The following is a 16,742-nucleotide window of genomic DNA, read 5'->3' as shown; positions in this document are numbered from 1 at the left end:
GTTAACCTCATTGGCTGTAAGTGACTCTGAGGGTTCTTTATTGGTTTACTGAAGATCGGATGGCATATGATGGCCTACAGAGGTGTCAGAACCTCTGTGACAAAATGTAGGGCAGAAGAGGTCAACAAATCCATGGGCCAATGATTTTTATCATTGTGCAGAAGGATAAGGAGAAGGGGTCAGTCAGAAGATGAGGAAGAAGGGGGGGGGAAACGGGAGGGAAGTGGAAGGGATAGTAAGCATATGAGTCAAGAAAAGACTGAGCATAAACTGTCTGGACTTTTATAGGAGAAGTCTTCTGATACAGAGGAAGTTAGCCAAAGGAGTTCATGTGTTTCTGTATGTGTATTACAGTTATTATGTATAAAATCATCTCCTGTACATTTTGCAAATGTGTTTACTGCTTGGTCTCAGGCCAAATATCACTGAGGAGAAGGGTCATCCATTACTACCCCCATTGCTTTGAAAGGGAATGGATGTTATCCCCTGTGGTATCATTTGTGTGATGGGGACATGGGATTTAAAGCTCTGGGACCCTTTGGTAAGGACCATTGGATCTTCTAATGGAGGTAGATCTAAAGGGATAAATGAAGAAAATATGTGGACATTATTGGAGCCTTCTTCAAGACACCTCATTCAAGCTGAGGTAAGACTCCATAAAATAAAGGAGTTGTGTGTAGCTACACACAGATCCTTAATACTGAAACTGATGAAGTAGATGCTGATTGGGTATTTAGTTTCCATAGTTACTGCCATTCTGTTTTGGGGGGAAGAAATATTGTTTCTTTTCCAGCCTACCTTTTCCAATTCACATACTTTTAATAAAGGCAGTGTTTGTAGTTCCTGCCCCTCCAATGTCAATGAGAGAATTTATTTTATAATGTGCATGAACTGGCAGCACCCCAGAAAATAAGCATTGTTGTTGGAATGAAGTCATCTGTTTGGAGAGCAAAGCCCCAAGATCACTCAAGAGGTGGGAACCCAGTGCCCTCTGCAAGCTCAGCCCTTTGGCACACATGGTCATTGTCAAGACCTGTTTCCAGAGCAACTGAATGCTCTCCTGAAATGACTTGGCAGCTGATAAACTCTTTTTCTTGGGGATCTGGGGTGAGTCTTTTCAGGGTCTGTCTTTTAAGCCAGCTTGTTCCTGATGGAAACCAAGATCACTGCCAGCTCAAGAATGTAGCACTACCCTAAAGTGGGCTCACCTAATAAATGTTTTATGGTGTGTAGGCCATGGTATGTATTTGGGGGTTGGGATCCATCTTAGAAACATGATCCTGAAGTTCAAACAGTTACTTTCAGGATAATATTGCATTTAGACACACAATACTGAGGAGATGGCTTATGTAGGATAGTCTTTGCATGTGTTTGCCTGAATTGCATCTGGGATGAACAGCCATTTGGTAGCACATGCTTTGCTTCTTGACTGTGGCTTAGTGGAGGGTATGGGAAAAGAGAAAACTAGGCTTTTTTGGGATGTGTGTATCACATATATGTATATGCATGTACTCAGAGGAGGCCAGAAGCCATATTTAATCTAGAGTCCCATTTTACTTTTTGGAGACATGGTTTCTCACTGCACCAAGAGTTAATGGGTTGAGCAAGACTAGCTGGCTAGGAAGCCTCAGGGTACCACCTGTCTCTGTCTCTCTGTTTCTTGGATTACAGGCAAGCATAGCAGTAATCAGCTTTTAATTTTTTATGTGGATATGGGGGATCTGAATTGAGGTCCCTGTATTTGTGTGGCAAATGCTTTACTGACAGTGCTGGGCTGTCTCCCCAACACTTGTTTTAGCTTTTATATCTTTCAAATGTTCTCAAAACAAAAACAATAAAAAGCTTAATTTAAAAATGGAAGTACAGGATGATTTACTAGGTCAGAACTAACAAGAGTGGAATTTAATCTAAGTGCAAAATTCCAGTGATTAAAAAAAAGTCAGTTTCTTAAATGAATACCAGGTGGGAAACTCTTGATCATACAGCAACAAAGACTCTTTTTCTATCATGGAAATCCAGCTCACACCACTTTCCACCAACCGTCCCAGGAAAAGCTGCTCTCTTAGGTTATGTGTAAACAGAATAATTTAAATCTCATTAAGGAAAAAAAAATTAAACAGAATCCTTCATTGTTGAATGGTATCCATTAATTAAGGGCAAAAGAGTGAAAACATTCTAACTATGCAGCTGAACCAACAAAATTTGATATTTAGGCCATTAAGACCCAAAGTCCAGGTCAGTCATTGCAAATAAAATTGAACATATACAGCAAGTGAAATGAGTGAGAAAATACATGTGGATACACAATGAAAAGGAGAAGGCTTGGGTTCCAATGACAATGTTCTCTGAGCTAAGCATGCTGTATAAATTTAGGTGCAGTCCTGATAAACTTAGGTTGGCTTTGACATTTGTGGGTTACTCCAAAAGGAAATGGGTCTTAATTGGGTTACAAGATGGTAGTTGCAGCTAAAGAGAAGGAAGGACTCATCAGAAAGATGAGGCATGGCTAATTCCATAGACTTTCTGGTATGCTATAGGGGGTTACAGTTTCAAAGCTTCTTCATAGTTATCTGTTTTGATTTTCCAGTGTGGTCACTGAAGGACTTGAGAGAAGAAATTTGTCTAGGTTCCCAACCTCCAGTGCTATTCTTCTGGGCCATTCTTTTATGTATTATCTCTTCTAAAAGCCAGTGTCTTTCAAAAAGCTGTTATCTTACATTGGGAACAATTGTCTTGAACCAAAATGGTTGATGGGAATTAAGGGTGAGGTGCTTCTGGAGTCTCTTTCTCCATGCTGCTTCTTTCCTTCCAGTGGGGTCTCCAAAGATCTGGGAGTTGGCAGCATTGCTGATTCTCATGGTGATTTGTTGTCTTTGCATACACCAATAGAGTAAAAAGAGACTTTTATATCAGTGGTTCTCAGCCTGTGAGTTTTGGCCCCTCTGGGTCTCATATCAGATATCCTGTATTTCAGATACTTACACTTTGATTCATAACAGCAGGGAAGTTACAGTTATGTAGTTGCAACACATGAAGACACAACATGAGGAACTGTATTAAAGGGTTGCAGCATTAGGAGGGCTGAGAGCCACTGCTTTATACAGAGCAGGAGTAATTGACTTCACTGTGTTTTCCTATCTTGGTGAATATAACACCAAAATGCAAAAACAAAAGATAAAAGAGTAAGGATTAATTACTTCAAACACAATGGAATGCACTGGGGTTATTTCCAAACTAATTCTCTCCCTGAGGGAAGCATGGGGATTTTCTTTGGGAAAGTATATCATTCATATTGAAGAGTTCTTTAGGATAGGCATATCCCTGAGCATGCTCAGTTTAAGGTGTGTATATTTGAGCATGTTCAAATTACAGTTCAGGAATGAAGAATGGCTGATACAGACCTGGGCATGCTTAGCTTAAGAACCTTATCAGAAAGGTCACAATGTGTATGTGTGGAGATACTCACTGTGGTCATGGCTTGTTTAATGTCATAGTGAAGAGGGAGTGGGGGTGGATAGGGTGTTTGTAAGTTTCTTTAAAGGGTTTTAAGTGAAACAAAGCAACTGTGAAGGAGCATTCACCCAGGAGTTTTGGCATATGCCTGCCTTTCAAGGCAGTAATATCCACAGAAATAATGGCTCAGGCACAAGTGCCCCTGTCTTTCTACAGAATACAAGTGCTGGGGGTTATTGGATCACAGGGGACTTCTGCCCTTTTCCTTCTTGTTCTTCTCATATCTGCCATTTTTCTGATTATACTTCTAGCTTGTCCAGAATATTTTGTATTGTATACATGGCAGCCCTGGCTTGTTAATGTCCACTCAGACCCTAGTTGTTATGATCAATTTGGTGTTCTCGGTCATATAACTTCATGGTTGATCTTGATAGGGATTCCCATGATATCATCTATGGGCTTTGTGGGGGCAAATCCCAACTTGCTGAACCAGTCCTGCTGGGTTCCAGGCTCTTTTCTTTAATTACTCACTTTAATACCCTGCCTGTTCCCATCTCTTCCCACTTTGGCTGTACGTCACTCCACAGAAAGTTATTTGCAAGACTGAAATTGCATGGATTCAGTTTACTCAATTATTACAATCCTAAAAAGTATTTATTAAGTGCCTAATTGTGCATGGTGCTATATAACAGGGACTGACTTAATGATGTGAGAATAATAATCCCTGACATTTCAGAAAGTGTGAGCCATTATACTTATTATCACCTTTAGTATACCAACACTAGGTATTTGGGTCTTACACATTCATTTTAGGAGATGTGGGAAACCTCTTCTAAATCCAGAACCCTACTTGTCTTCAGGGCCCCTCAGGGACCAGTTGAAAGCCTTTTGGCATTTCTCTGCCTCTGATTTTGAGAGAAAATCATTGCACTGTCAGAAAACAAGGACAGTGGCTGTCTCTCAGGACCCTGAGAATTAGAGGCAGGAGAACAAGTGAGACTTTGTTTAAGGTGTCATTTAAAGTTCTGTTACTAGGTTCTGTGTTAAATTAGAGTTCAGTTAGACTCCTACTGAATGAACTCAATAGGGGTTTTAGTCAATAGGCTATTTTTTAAATGAGACTTTCATAGGTATGAAGGTTAAAAAGTATCCAGGCTTGGAAGGTTGGAAGCAAGACCTCCCTAACACATGTTATCAGGTTCGGAGCTCTGAGGACATCTTTTGCAGAAGAACCCACTTCAAACCATCTTTATTCTAGAGGCTTCCAAAAGTCCTGGATGATGAAACTGTTTGAAGGAGGGACACGTTCAGACATCAGTACAACTTCAAAGGGGTCTCTTCAAACCCACACTAGAAGGACTGAATTTGACAACTGAGGTGGGCAATAATGAAAGAAAGAGCTGATGGATTTTTAGAGAAAGCAACATCATATGAGAGGAGCAAAGGACCTATTTGGAGGTGACAGCTGAGGCAATGATGAGTGTTGTAAGTTGTGGGGAATAATTTGCTAATGTTTGCAGCCCCCGTTGCTACACAGGGCTGCTGACTCTGGCAAAGAGTGGATTGCTTTTCTTCCTGGGCCTGGGTAGAGTTTGGGTTTAAGATGTGTACACTTAAACTTGATCTCTGGATTTCTCAGCTCTCTGTGTGGCCAATAAGCAAGGTTTTCATTAGAAACAACACTGACCACCTTGAACCTCTATAGGAACCTGTTTTCAGTGCTGAATGACTCTCCTGGAGGGTTGCCTTAGATTGTTGCTAGCACCGGACATGGCATACACCCATAGCTGTGATTTCTGGAAGTTCTTGACCAGTTAAAAATACTGAAAATGAATTTTTTCCCTTGTCAAAATGTAGGAACTGCTTTCTCTTAGTGGGATTTTAATCATAAACTGATTTTTCTTGGAAAGGCCTCAATATTTCATCTGCTTTGGGGACTAGGCTTTGGGGTTCAGTTCCAGAGCTTAAGTATATGTTCATCAACAAATAACTTAATGTATTCTAATGGTGCTCCTAAATTTCTGAAACAGTGCTGAAGGATGTGATTTCTTGGTGTGGCTCTGTGTAAATAAAACCCCTGGTAAGCTCTGGAGCCACACATCCTTGTGTCCAACCAGCTGGAGAAAACTGCCTGCTTTCATTTTCCACAGAAGGTATAGATACCAAGTCAAGCTCTCTCCCAAAAGGGTTTTGCTTTATTTGAAGTTTATTAGATAAGCCTAGTATTTGGTCAATGCTAGAGATATTTTGAGCCTAATATCTGTACTTCAAACTGGTCACAGAAATATTTATTATCTTCTGTTATTTTAGCTTAGACATCACCAATTATAATGACTTCATATTTTGGTCTTGAGAATAAAGAGTAAGATAATATATGAAATGTATGAATTATTAATATTATATACATATTATATATAGAGAAATTGAGGCAGGGAGACAGAAAGAAAGAGATGGAGACACACAGATAGAAAGAGAGAGAGAGAGAGAGAGAGAAATGTGTGTGTGAGTCTTATCAGGCTTTTGGAGGAGACTCTTTAACACAGGCTCATTTTAACCTTGTGGCAACCCCACTGTTTTAGCTTTCTCCCACCTCCTCAAAGCAGTGAAATTACAGATGTGAGCTACCATGTCCATCTTAGGAGACCTATTTTTAAAAAGATTTTATTTTCATACTTATTTTATTATGTGTATTGTGTACATGCATTCAGGTGCCTGCAGAATCCAGAAGCCCTTGTCAGATCCTCTGGAGCAGGGTTATGAGCAGTTGGGAGCTATCTCATGTAGGTGCTAGGAACCTATACTAGGTCCTCTGTAAGTGCAACAAGTGCTCTTAACTGTTGAGCCACCTCTCATAACTTAGAAGTTATTTTATATCTCATTGAAAAAATGATTAAAAAGAAATCTGAGGTAAATTTTAAACTTCTGACTAAGTTTTGGAAGGAGGACTCTCTGTTTTTATAAATACGTTTCAACGGAACTCTCTTAATGACTTTTGTATGAAAGCTAAGACATTTCATAGCCAGAGTCCATTATGATTGTCTTTGATGGTGATCAATTTGCTTTTTTCTGTTGTTATTTCTTTTTTAAGTTAATGGGAGGTATTCTGGTCCTCACTTTTCTGACAGTTTTCATATATAAAGGTGAAAACTTTTATTTATGCTAATCCTTGTCCTCTGGAGTTTCAAATGACAGAACATGCAATCTTCCAGCCACACAACAGCCCAGGCAGGACTTATCCTCATCTTGAAAAGGGAACGTTTACTCCATGCACAGTTTGGTAACACTGCAGTTCTACAAAATTGTGCATATAAGCATTTTGAAAAGATTATCCCATCAATTTAAATGTGATCATGGAACATCTGTGAATTTAGTGTTCACTTCAAGGAAAAACACTGTTGGCTCCTCTTCAAGTCATACTAAGCATCGAAGACCAAAGATGCCTCCCTGAGCTGACATTATTGATTCTTCAAGTGTCTTTTCTTTCTTTCATGCTTTGTGGTAACTACTGCATGAGTGGAATTAGGAATTAGGCTTTAATGAAACTGTAGTAAGATTCTTCCAATCCCTCTGGTTTTGTCCAAAGGCCCAAATCCTTTTGTGGAGTTACTTCAAAACAAGAACACTAAAACCCTTACAGATGGTAACTAAGCATCTAAACAAATAAACTGATCTCAAACTCAGCCAGAGGGTGGGTTTACTCTAAACAATTTTGTGAATGGTCTGGGCTATGTTATTGTCATATGGCGATTTCTGAATTTACTGTAGTTTGGTGGGCTTTTAGGGTTTATAGGTTAGGTCACTGTTAGCCCATGCCCCAGTGTCATTAAAACATTAAAACATAACCGCTGGTCCTCTGCCGGAGTTCCAGGACCCGGGCAGAGATCTGCCTCACCCCTTGGGACCATTCTGAGTCTGTGCTTGTCAGATCTTTGACTCCCATAGCTGGACCTCTGCTGGAGCCTGATCTTTGACACTCATCACTGGGCCCCTGCCTGAGGAGACACCTCCTAGAGAGCTCGGACCACCCAGAGCTACAGACATGGAATTTCTGACCCTCCTAAGCACACCGGGGGAGTAGCATAGAGAGAGAAATGGACCCCATCTGCACCCACCAGAAGAAGCGATGGGAAGATGGTGATATAAGAAAACATTTAACAATAGAAAGACAAGCATGGCACCACCAGAATCTAGGGAATCTACACCAACTAGACCTGAATACCCCAAAGCAGATGAAGCAGAAGAGAATGACTTAAAGAATGTCTTCAGAAATGTGTTATGAAGTTACTTCCAATATGGCACAACTAGCCATTTGGACAAGATACTGCTCTTGTCTGGACTGTTTGACTTTGTGCTGTATAAACTGGACATGCAGGACCCACAGAAAAGTGATTGCTGATTCAAGATGGACATTGCTACAGAGTTTCTGCTTCATGAAAGAAAGAGTCTGCCAGGCATTCTGCAGGACACAGAGAAAAGTGACTGACAAACTGCCAACACAGGCAGACAGTTTAAAGTTTCCTGCTTTGCTGAGGAGTTTGCCAGACACACTATGGCCTATAGGCTGAAGATGGAACATTACAGAAGAAGGTTGGGTGCCTGACCAGGGTAGTTGTCTCTGTCATTCTAGAGTTATTTATGTATTATCCTTCTGTGGTCTTTGATGGAGTTGAAGACAGATAGTAATGGTTATAGTTTTCCTTAGTTAGGATTAAAGATAAATTACATATAATTCTTTAGACTCACAAAGATAGGATAGATGATGGAATATTTTTTAAAATCTTACTAAATGTTAATGGAATACATATTGTTAACTGTGATTCTTATTTGATAACTGTTGTGTGATATATTTTGCTATGTTAAGGTTAAAACCCTTCTTTTTATTTTAGACAGAAAAGAGGGGATGATGGGAGATGTCATTCTGTGAATATGTTTCTCTTATTGGTTGATGAATAATGCACTGTTGGCCAATAGGAAAGGAAGATAGGAGGGACAAGGAGACAAGGAGGAAAGAGGAAGTAATAGGGAGGAATCAGCATGGAGAGACTGGAGAGAGCAGACACCAGCCCCACTCTCCGGTAAGATGAGACCACATGGAAATACTTGGATTAATAGAAATGGGTTAATACTTAAGGCAGAGCTAGCTGATAAGAAACAAGTAACTGGCCAACAGCATTATATAAAAAAAAAAAAGAAAAGAAAAGAAAAAAGAAAGAAAGAAAACACACTTTGGAAACAAGAAAGGTGGTGGGTCAAGTTTAAACATTATGTGTGTCATATGTCTCTATTTTGGAGAATGTGTATAGTAAATTGTAATCTGGAAGTGAGAGGTTTGTAGTGATAGATATGGTAGTATTTTTTGCATCTTTCTATAGAGTTGAAATGTGGGTGAAATGAGATGAGCAATGTCCTAATTTGGTATTTGTTGTTGGGATAAACAACAGGACCAAAATCAACTTGATGGAGGAAAGGGTTATTTCATCTTACAACTTGCAGTTCATCATGGACTGAAGCCATAGCAGGAATGTGGAGGCAGGAACAGAAGCAGAAAGCATGAAAGAATATTGTTTAGTGGCTTGCTACCTGTGACTTGCTGAGTTTGCTTTCTTTTTAGCCCTGGACCACATGCCCATGGTGAAACTATGCCTTCCCAAATCAATAATTAATCAAGAAAATAGCTCCATACATGTGCCCACAGGCCAATACAATGGAGGAAATTCTCTAATTGAGGTTCCCTCTTCCAAGGTGTGTTAAGTTGGCAAAAATCTAACCATCACAAGTAAAATGAGAAAGAAGGAAGGACAAATTACTGGGTTGAGGGGAACACTATTAAAATACAGGTGATAAGGTCCCTGTTATGCGTGGATATTAACTGAAGAAACCATGAAACACCAATGAATAACCCAAAACCAGTGGCCACACAGAGGATCCTGGTTAAACTCAGCCACAAAGTAAATTTAAAAAGACATAAATCTGTGATTGAAACTTACAGACAGGAGGGTGAGGCTAATAGACGTGAGACAGAGAGAAGAGAGGGTATAGTCTGAGGAAATCAGGATGCACTATGTGTGTGTGTTTGAAATTGTTAAGGAATAAGCTTAATTAATTTTTTTTACAAGTTTTGAATATTATTTGAGTTGATTACATGCATGGATAAGAGGCACTATGAAAAGGTGAAATAAAATTAAGATAATAAAGTTTTGACCACATAAGCAAATTTTTTTTAAATAATGCATTTTATTAAATAATGCATTATAAATCAGAAATCAGAAGTGTCCTAAAAGCTTGAGGCTAAATATATAAATTCTTAAATTATAAGAGCATTAAATATGTAAGAAAAACGGTGGCATTTTCTTTATATTGCAGTCCTAGCTAAATCAAAGCAGGATGTGTTCTTTGCAGCTGAAATTTCTTGGCAGTTTTGATGAGTGTGGCAGATTGTATTTTCCAAAAATGTCACAGCAATATTTCCAGTTCTTCATGCTTCTCCAGCAGAATGCTGCTCCATGGGAGTGGCAGGGCAGTGCTCCTTCTCCTAAACTGAACAAAATGTGGCAGAGGAGACTTTTTGAGACCGTTAGAGCTAGCTTATACAAGTGATGGAGTTTCCATCCAGCCCTGGGAACCCAGCCACTGTTTATTTAAAAAAAATCTAGGACCACATGGAGAAGCTATGTGGAGATGTTCTGGCCAACAACCACTATGATCTCAGAGGGAAGCCAGCATCAGCATCTAGATATGTTAACATGCCAGCCATCAGAGAATACCATCACCAAGTCTGGATCATGAACCAGATGATGCCAAGAAAAATTGAAATGAGCTGTCTCCAGTGAGCCCTGACAGCTCAACATGCTTTGTGGTACTTACTGATATCTTCAATTCTGCTAGTTTCTCCATGGCTATTCTGATTCTAATATTCCTAGTTCTGTTGAGTCATGTAATACAATTTTACCCTTTCCCCTCCAGTACAAGGTCATAATTTTCTATACTATTTTATTCATATATATATATATATACATATATATATATATTCATTATACATAATATTGGGTCTCATAATTTCTTTCAAGTATGTTACATACTGAACAGTTTGATCATATTTCCCCTCATACCCTTGTCTTTCTCCTCTCTCACTATTCCCACCTCCAGTCTCCTTCTCTCCTACACTGTCTCTTCTGCATTCAAGTCATATGTACATATGTATGTATTATTCATGCATGTATGTATGTATATGAATGTGGGTGGCTTTATGTATTGCTATCTTAAGTTGTATTCATTTTCCAGCAAATGACAATTCAATCTTCTAATACTTTCCTTTTTTTCCCAATTGTTTCTCTTTCTATTAGACATCTCCTCTTGTTTCATAGGTCTCTCTTAGAAATGCAGCCCTTTGTCTTCTCTTACATCAGGTTCTTCACTTATACAAGTTATCACAACCAACCTTAAAGCAATATATTCTCCTATGGCAAGTCCTTAAAAACTTTCCTTAACTTTGACTCAAAATATGTACTAAATAATAAGTACATATTTTGTTCTAACATTACAGGACTTGGTTTATTTCAACATGATTTTATCTGTGTAGAAAGGAAAGATAACCATTCAATGAGCAGAGACTTTCTGTTCACTCACTCTTCAGAAGCCACTATGAAATATTCCTCCATCTACTGTTTTTTTAGCCTCTGGGTAGAATGTTGTCTCTTATGATTATGTATATTTAATTAAACCCAAATATATAGATACAAAAAAAGTCTTCATAAAAATGATAGAGGCCCTCAAAGACGATGTGAGAAAATCCTTTAAAGAAATAGAAGAAAAAACAAACAAAAAATTGGAAGAAATGAACAAATCTCTTAAAGAAAGTAAGGAAAGACAAGAAAAAATAATTAAACAGGTGAGGGAAACAGTTTAAGACTTGAAATCTGAAATAGAGATAATAAAGAAAACACAAACTAAAGGAATGCTGAAAATAGAAATACTGGGCAAATGATCGGGAACTACAGACACAAGCATAACCAACAGAATACAAGAGATGGAAGAGAGAATGTCAGGCGCTGAAGATAAACTAGAGGAAATAGATTCATCAATCAAAGAAATCTTAAGTCCAACAAATCCTTAACACAAAACATCCAGGAAATATGGGACACAATGAAAAGGCCAAAGATAAGAATAATAGGCATAGAAGAAGGTGAAAAAGCCCAGCTCAAAGGTGCAGAAAACATATTCAACAATATCATTAAAGAAAACTTTCCCAATCTGAAGAAGGACATGCCTATGAAAGTACAAGAAGCATAGGGAACACCAAATAGACTGGACCAAAAAAAATCCCTTTGTCACATAATAATCAAAACACCTAATATACAGAATAAAGAAAGAATATTAAGGGCAGTGAAGGAAAAAGCCAGGTAATATATGAAGACAGACCTATCAAAATTACACCTGACTTCTCCATGGAAACTCTCAAGGCCAGAAGGTCCTGGATAGATGTTCTACAAGTACTAAGAGTCCACGGATGCCACCCCAGGCTACCATACCTAGCAAAACTCTCAATCACTACAGACAGAGAAAACAAGATATTTAATGACAAAGCCAGATTTTCATAATACATATCTCGAAATCCAGCCTTACAGAAAGTTCTGGAAGGAAAACTCCAACCTAAGGAATATAACTACACTCACAAAGACATAGTCAAAACAAAAGAACTAACAAAAGTTAAGTCTCAATTGGGTTTAACAGCATTCCATCCAAACACCAAAGAATATATCTTCTCTGCTCCACATGGAACATTCTCTAAAATCGACCACATATTAGACAACATAACAAACCTCAACAGAGACAAAAAAAATTGGAATAGTCCCCTGTGTCATATCAGACCACCATATCAGACCACCATGCTTTAAAGTTGGAGTTCAACAACACAAATTGGAGAAACCCTACAAACTCATGGAAACTGAACAACGCGCAATTACACCATACCTGGGTCAAACAAGAAATAAAGAAAGAAATTAAGGACTTCCTAAATGAGGACATAACATACCCGAACTTATGGGAAACCATGAAAGCAGTGCTACGAAGGAAGTTCATTGCATGCACTAAGTGCCAATATGAAGAAAACAGAGAATAGTCACATTAGAGAATTAACAGAACAACTGAAAGCATTAGATGGCAGGAAATAACAATTTGAGGGCTGAAATCAATAAAGTAGATACCAGAAATCAATACCAAAAAAAAAAAAAAAAAAAAAATCAATGCAACAAAGAGTTGGTTTTTCGAGAAAATCATCAAGATAGACAAAACTTTATCCAAACTAACCAAAAAGCGAAGAGAGAACATGCAAATTAACAAAATCAGAAATGAAAAGGAGGGACATAACAATGGACACTGAGGAAATCCAAAGAATTTTCAGATCATACTTTGAAAACCTGTTCTCCAAAAAATTTGAAAAGTCAAAGGAAATGGACAAATTTCTGGATATCACTTACCAAAATTAAATCAAGAACAGATAAACAAGTTAAATAGACCTATAACCCCCAATGGAATAGAAACAGTCATCAAAAGCCTCCCAACCAAAAAAAGCCCAGGGCCAGATGGCTTCAGTGCAGAATTCTACCTGAAATTCAAGCAAGAGCTAATAATACTCCTCAAATCGTTCCACACAATAGAAAGAGAAGGTTCATTACCAAACTCTTTTTACAAGGCCACAATCACCTTGGTACCCAAGCCACACAAAGACATAACTCAGAAAGAGAACTCCAGACCAATATCCCTCATGAATATTGATGCAAAAATAGTGAATAAAATCCTGGCAAACAGAATCCAAGAACACATCAGAGAAGTCATCCCCTATTACCAAGTAGGCTTCATCCCTGGGTTGCAAGGATGGTTCAACATATGAAAATCTATCAATATGGTCCACCATATAAACAAACTGAAAAAGAAAACCACATGATCATCTCCCTAGATGCTGAAAAAGCCTTTGACAAAATTCAACATCCTTTCATGATAAAGGTCTTGAAGAGATCAGAGATAACAGGAACATACCTAAACACAATAAAAGGCATATACATTAATCCAACAGCCAACTCAAACTGAATGGAAAGAAGTATAAGGCAATTTCTCTAAAATCAGGAACAAGACAAGGTTGCGCTCTCTCCATATCTTTTCAATATTATATTTGAAGTTCTAGCTAAAGCAATCAGACAACAAAAGGAAATCCAGGGGATACAAACTGGAAAGCAAGAAGTCAAACTGTCACTATTTGCAGATGATATGATAGTTTACATACACAATCCAAAAAAAACTACCAGGGAACTCCTGCAGCTAATAAACACCTTCAGCAAACTAGCAGGATACAAGATAAACTAAGAAAAATCAGTAGCCCTACTATATACAGACGACAAAGGGGCTGAGAAAGAAATCAGAGAAACATCACCCTTACAATAGCCACAAACAACATAAAGTATCTTAGGGTAACACTTACCACACTAGTGAAAGACCTATATAGCAAGAACTTTGTGTCTTTAAAGAAAGAAATAAGATACCAGAAAATGGAAAGATCTCCCATGCTGTTGGATAGGTAGGATAAACATAGTAAAAATTGCAATCTTACCAAAAGTGATCTACAGATTCACTACAATCCCCATTAAAATCCTACCACAATTCTTCACTGACCTTGAAAGGATAATAATCAACTTTATATGGAAAAACAAAAGACCCAGGATAGCAAAACAACCCTGTACAATAAAGGGACATCAGGAGGCATTATCATCCCTGTCTTCAAGCTCTAATACAGAGCTATAGTCTTGAAAACAGCCTGGTATTGGCACAAAAATATTCAGGTAGACCAATGGAATCGAATAAAAAATCCTAGCATTAACCCACACACCTATAAACACCTGATTTTTGACAAAATAGCTAAAAGTATACAATGGGAGGAAGAAAGCAACTTCAACAAATGGTGCTGGCACAACTGGATGATGGTGTGTAGAAGACTGCAGATAGACCAATGTCTATCGCCATGCACAAAACTCAAGTCCAATGGATCAAAGACCTCAACATAAATGCAGCCACACCGAACCCCTTAAAAGAGAAAGTTGGAGGTGCTTCTTGGTATAGGCAACTGCTTCCTGAACATAACTCCAGTAACACAGACACTGAGATCAACAATTATTAAATGGGACCTTCTCAAACTGAGTAGCTTCTGTAATGCAAAGGACACAGTCGACAAGACCAAATGGCAGCCCACAGACTGGGAAAATATCTTCACCAGTTCTACATCTGACAGAGGGCTGATCTTCAAAATATACAAAGAACTCAAGAAACTGGTCACGAAAACACCAAATAAGCCTATTAAAATTGGGATACAGAACTGAATAGAGAATTCTCAATGGAGGAAATAAAAAAGTCTGAAAGACACTTAAGAAAGTGCTCAACATCCTTAGCTATCAAGGAAATGCATATCAAAACAACTCTGAGATATCATCTAACTCCTGCAAGAATGGCTAACATTAGAAACACCAATGACAACTTATGCTGGAGAGGATGTGGAGAAAGGGAAACAGTCGTTCACTGCTGGTGGGAGTGCAAACTCGTACAGCCATTTTGGTGATCGGTATGGCAGTTTCTCAGAAAAATGGGAATCAGTCTACCACAGGACCTGGCAATCTCCCTCTTAGGCATATACCCAAATGATCCACATCCATGCAACAAAGACATGTGTTCATATATGTTCATAACAGCATTATTTATAATAGCAAGAACCTGGAAACAACCTAGATGCCCCTCAACTGAAGAATGGATAAAGAAAATGTGGCACATCTACACAATGGAATACTAATATGTGGGGGAAAAAAACAATGGAATCTTGAAATTCACAGGCAAGTGGATGGAACTTGAAGAAACCATCCTGAATGAGGTAACCAGTCACAAAAACAGGAACATGGTATGTACTTGCTCATATATGGACTTTAGACCTAGAGCAAAGGATAACCAGCCTATAATTCACACCACCAGAGGAACTGTAGAATACAAGGTGGATTCTAACAGATTCATATAAAGTCCCTCACAGAAGGGGGAAGGAACAAATTCTCCAGTGAGTGGAGAGGGAGCTAGGAGAAAGAGAAGGGGAGGACACTCCTGTTTTTTAAAAATTTTGAATTCCTTCCAACTTTGAGACAACTCTCGAGAAGAATAGGGATCTGAAAATGAACAATGTTAATCTTTCCATTATCTCTTTGGAATAATGAGGAAAACAGAAGTGAGATTGTTTATAGAAAGAACTCTTGATTGCACAGTTGAGCTTGTCAATTAAGATTCAGAGTATTAAAATTCATGAAATGTTTGGTTAGTGCCTCTGGCAATCACCGGGCACCATTATAAGAACCTGGGAGAAAAATCCCTTTCCTTACAGATATTATATCCCACCAGGAAAGCAGAGCTCAACTTACTTATTGAGCAGTTCTCATTGATGGTAACTCCAGGATGCATCCACACATGGATCTCTTTTCTTCTCATTACATCTATTCTCTTTTGGTTATCTTTTATCTCCTAAACTTATATGGCATTGAGATAATTAATGATTTTCCACTAACATCTCTATCCCAGAGTGCTTCACTAAAGACAAACAACCAACTTCATACTCATTATCACGGGAGATCTAACAGGCATATCAAACTTGCTGTGACTCTGACTCCCCTCTATGAGACTTTCTCATGTTGAAACCCATTGTGACTCAGTAGCACCCCAATATATCAATGGGTTATGGGGCAAATTTCTCTAAGACACATACACTTATGGACAAACCTGTTATATATTTAACAGTGTGGCCATTATTTAATTATGAAGCCAAAATCAGACTGGCCCTCTCCCTTGCAAGTTTTTACGGTTCTAGCCCTGTTTATTAAGTCTGTTGTAAGTTCAAGGTTGGTTTCTCAAGGTCTATGGGACAGCTTGGTTTCATCTTTGCATTCCAAAGGTGTTCTGTTGGGTTGATTAAGTGAATCTGGTTTAGAACCATTTCTTTCTGATTAATGGATCTAGAGGGGATCAGAATTGAGAGAGATAAAAATTGTGACTATGTCAATTTTCTATTAGAATTTGACATAATTTGCCTCAATGCCTAAGTTTAAGACAGTGGGGTTTAATATTATCTTTAGACTTACATGTATCTTTATGAGTGTATTTCTCTGCTTCTGGGTTAATGGGTATGGCTCAATGAAAATTACAGCCCAATGTGTATTCAAAGTCAAGTTTAAAAGGAACATCTTCCTGTCATTACAGACACTGGTCAATATACT

The sequence above is a fragment of the Phodopus roborovskii genome, unplaced genomic scaffold (genome assembly GCF_943737965.1).
Source record: "Phodopus roborovskii unplaced genomic scaffold, PHOROB, whole genome shotgun sequence".
NCBI lineage: Eukaryota > Metazoa > Chordata > Mammalia > Rodentia > Cricetidae > Phodopus > Phodopus roborovskii.
The sequence above is the reverse complement of the archived record's forward strand: the minus strand, read 5'-3'. Positions refer to the sequence as shown.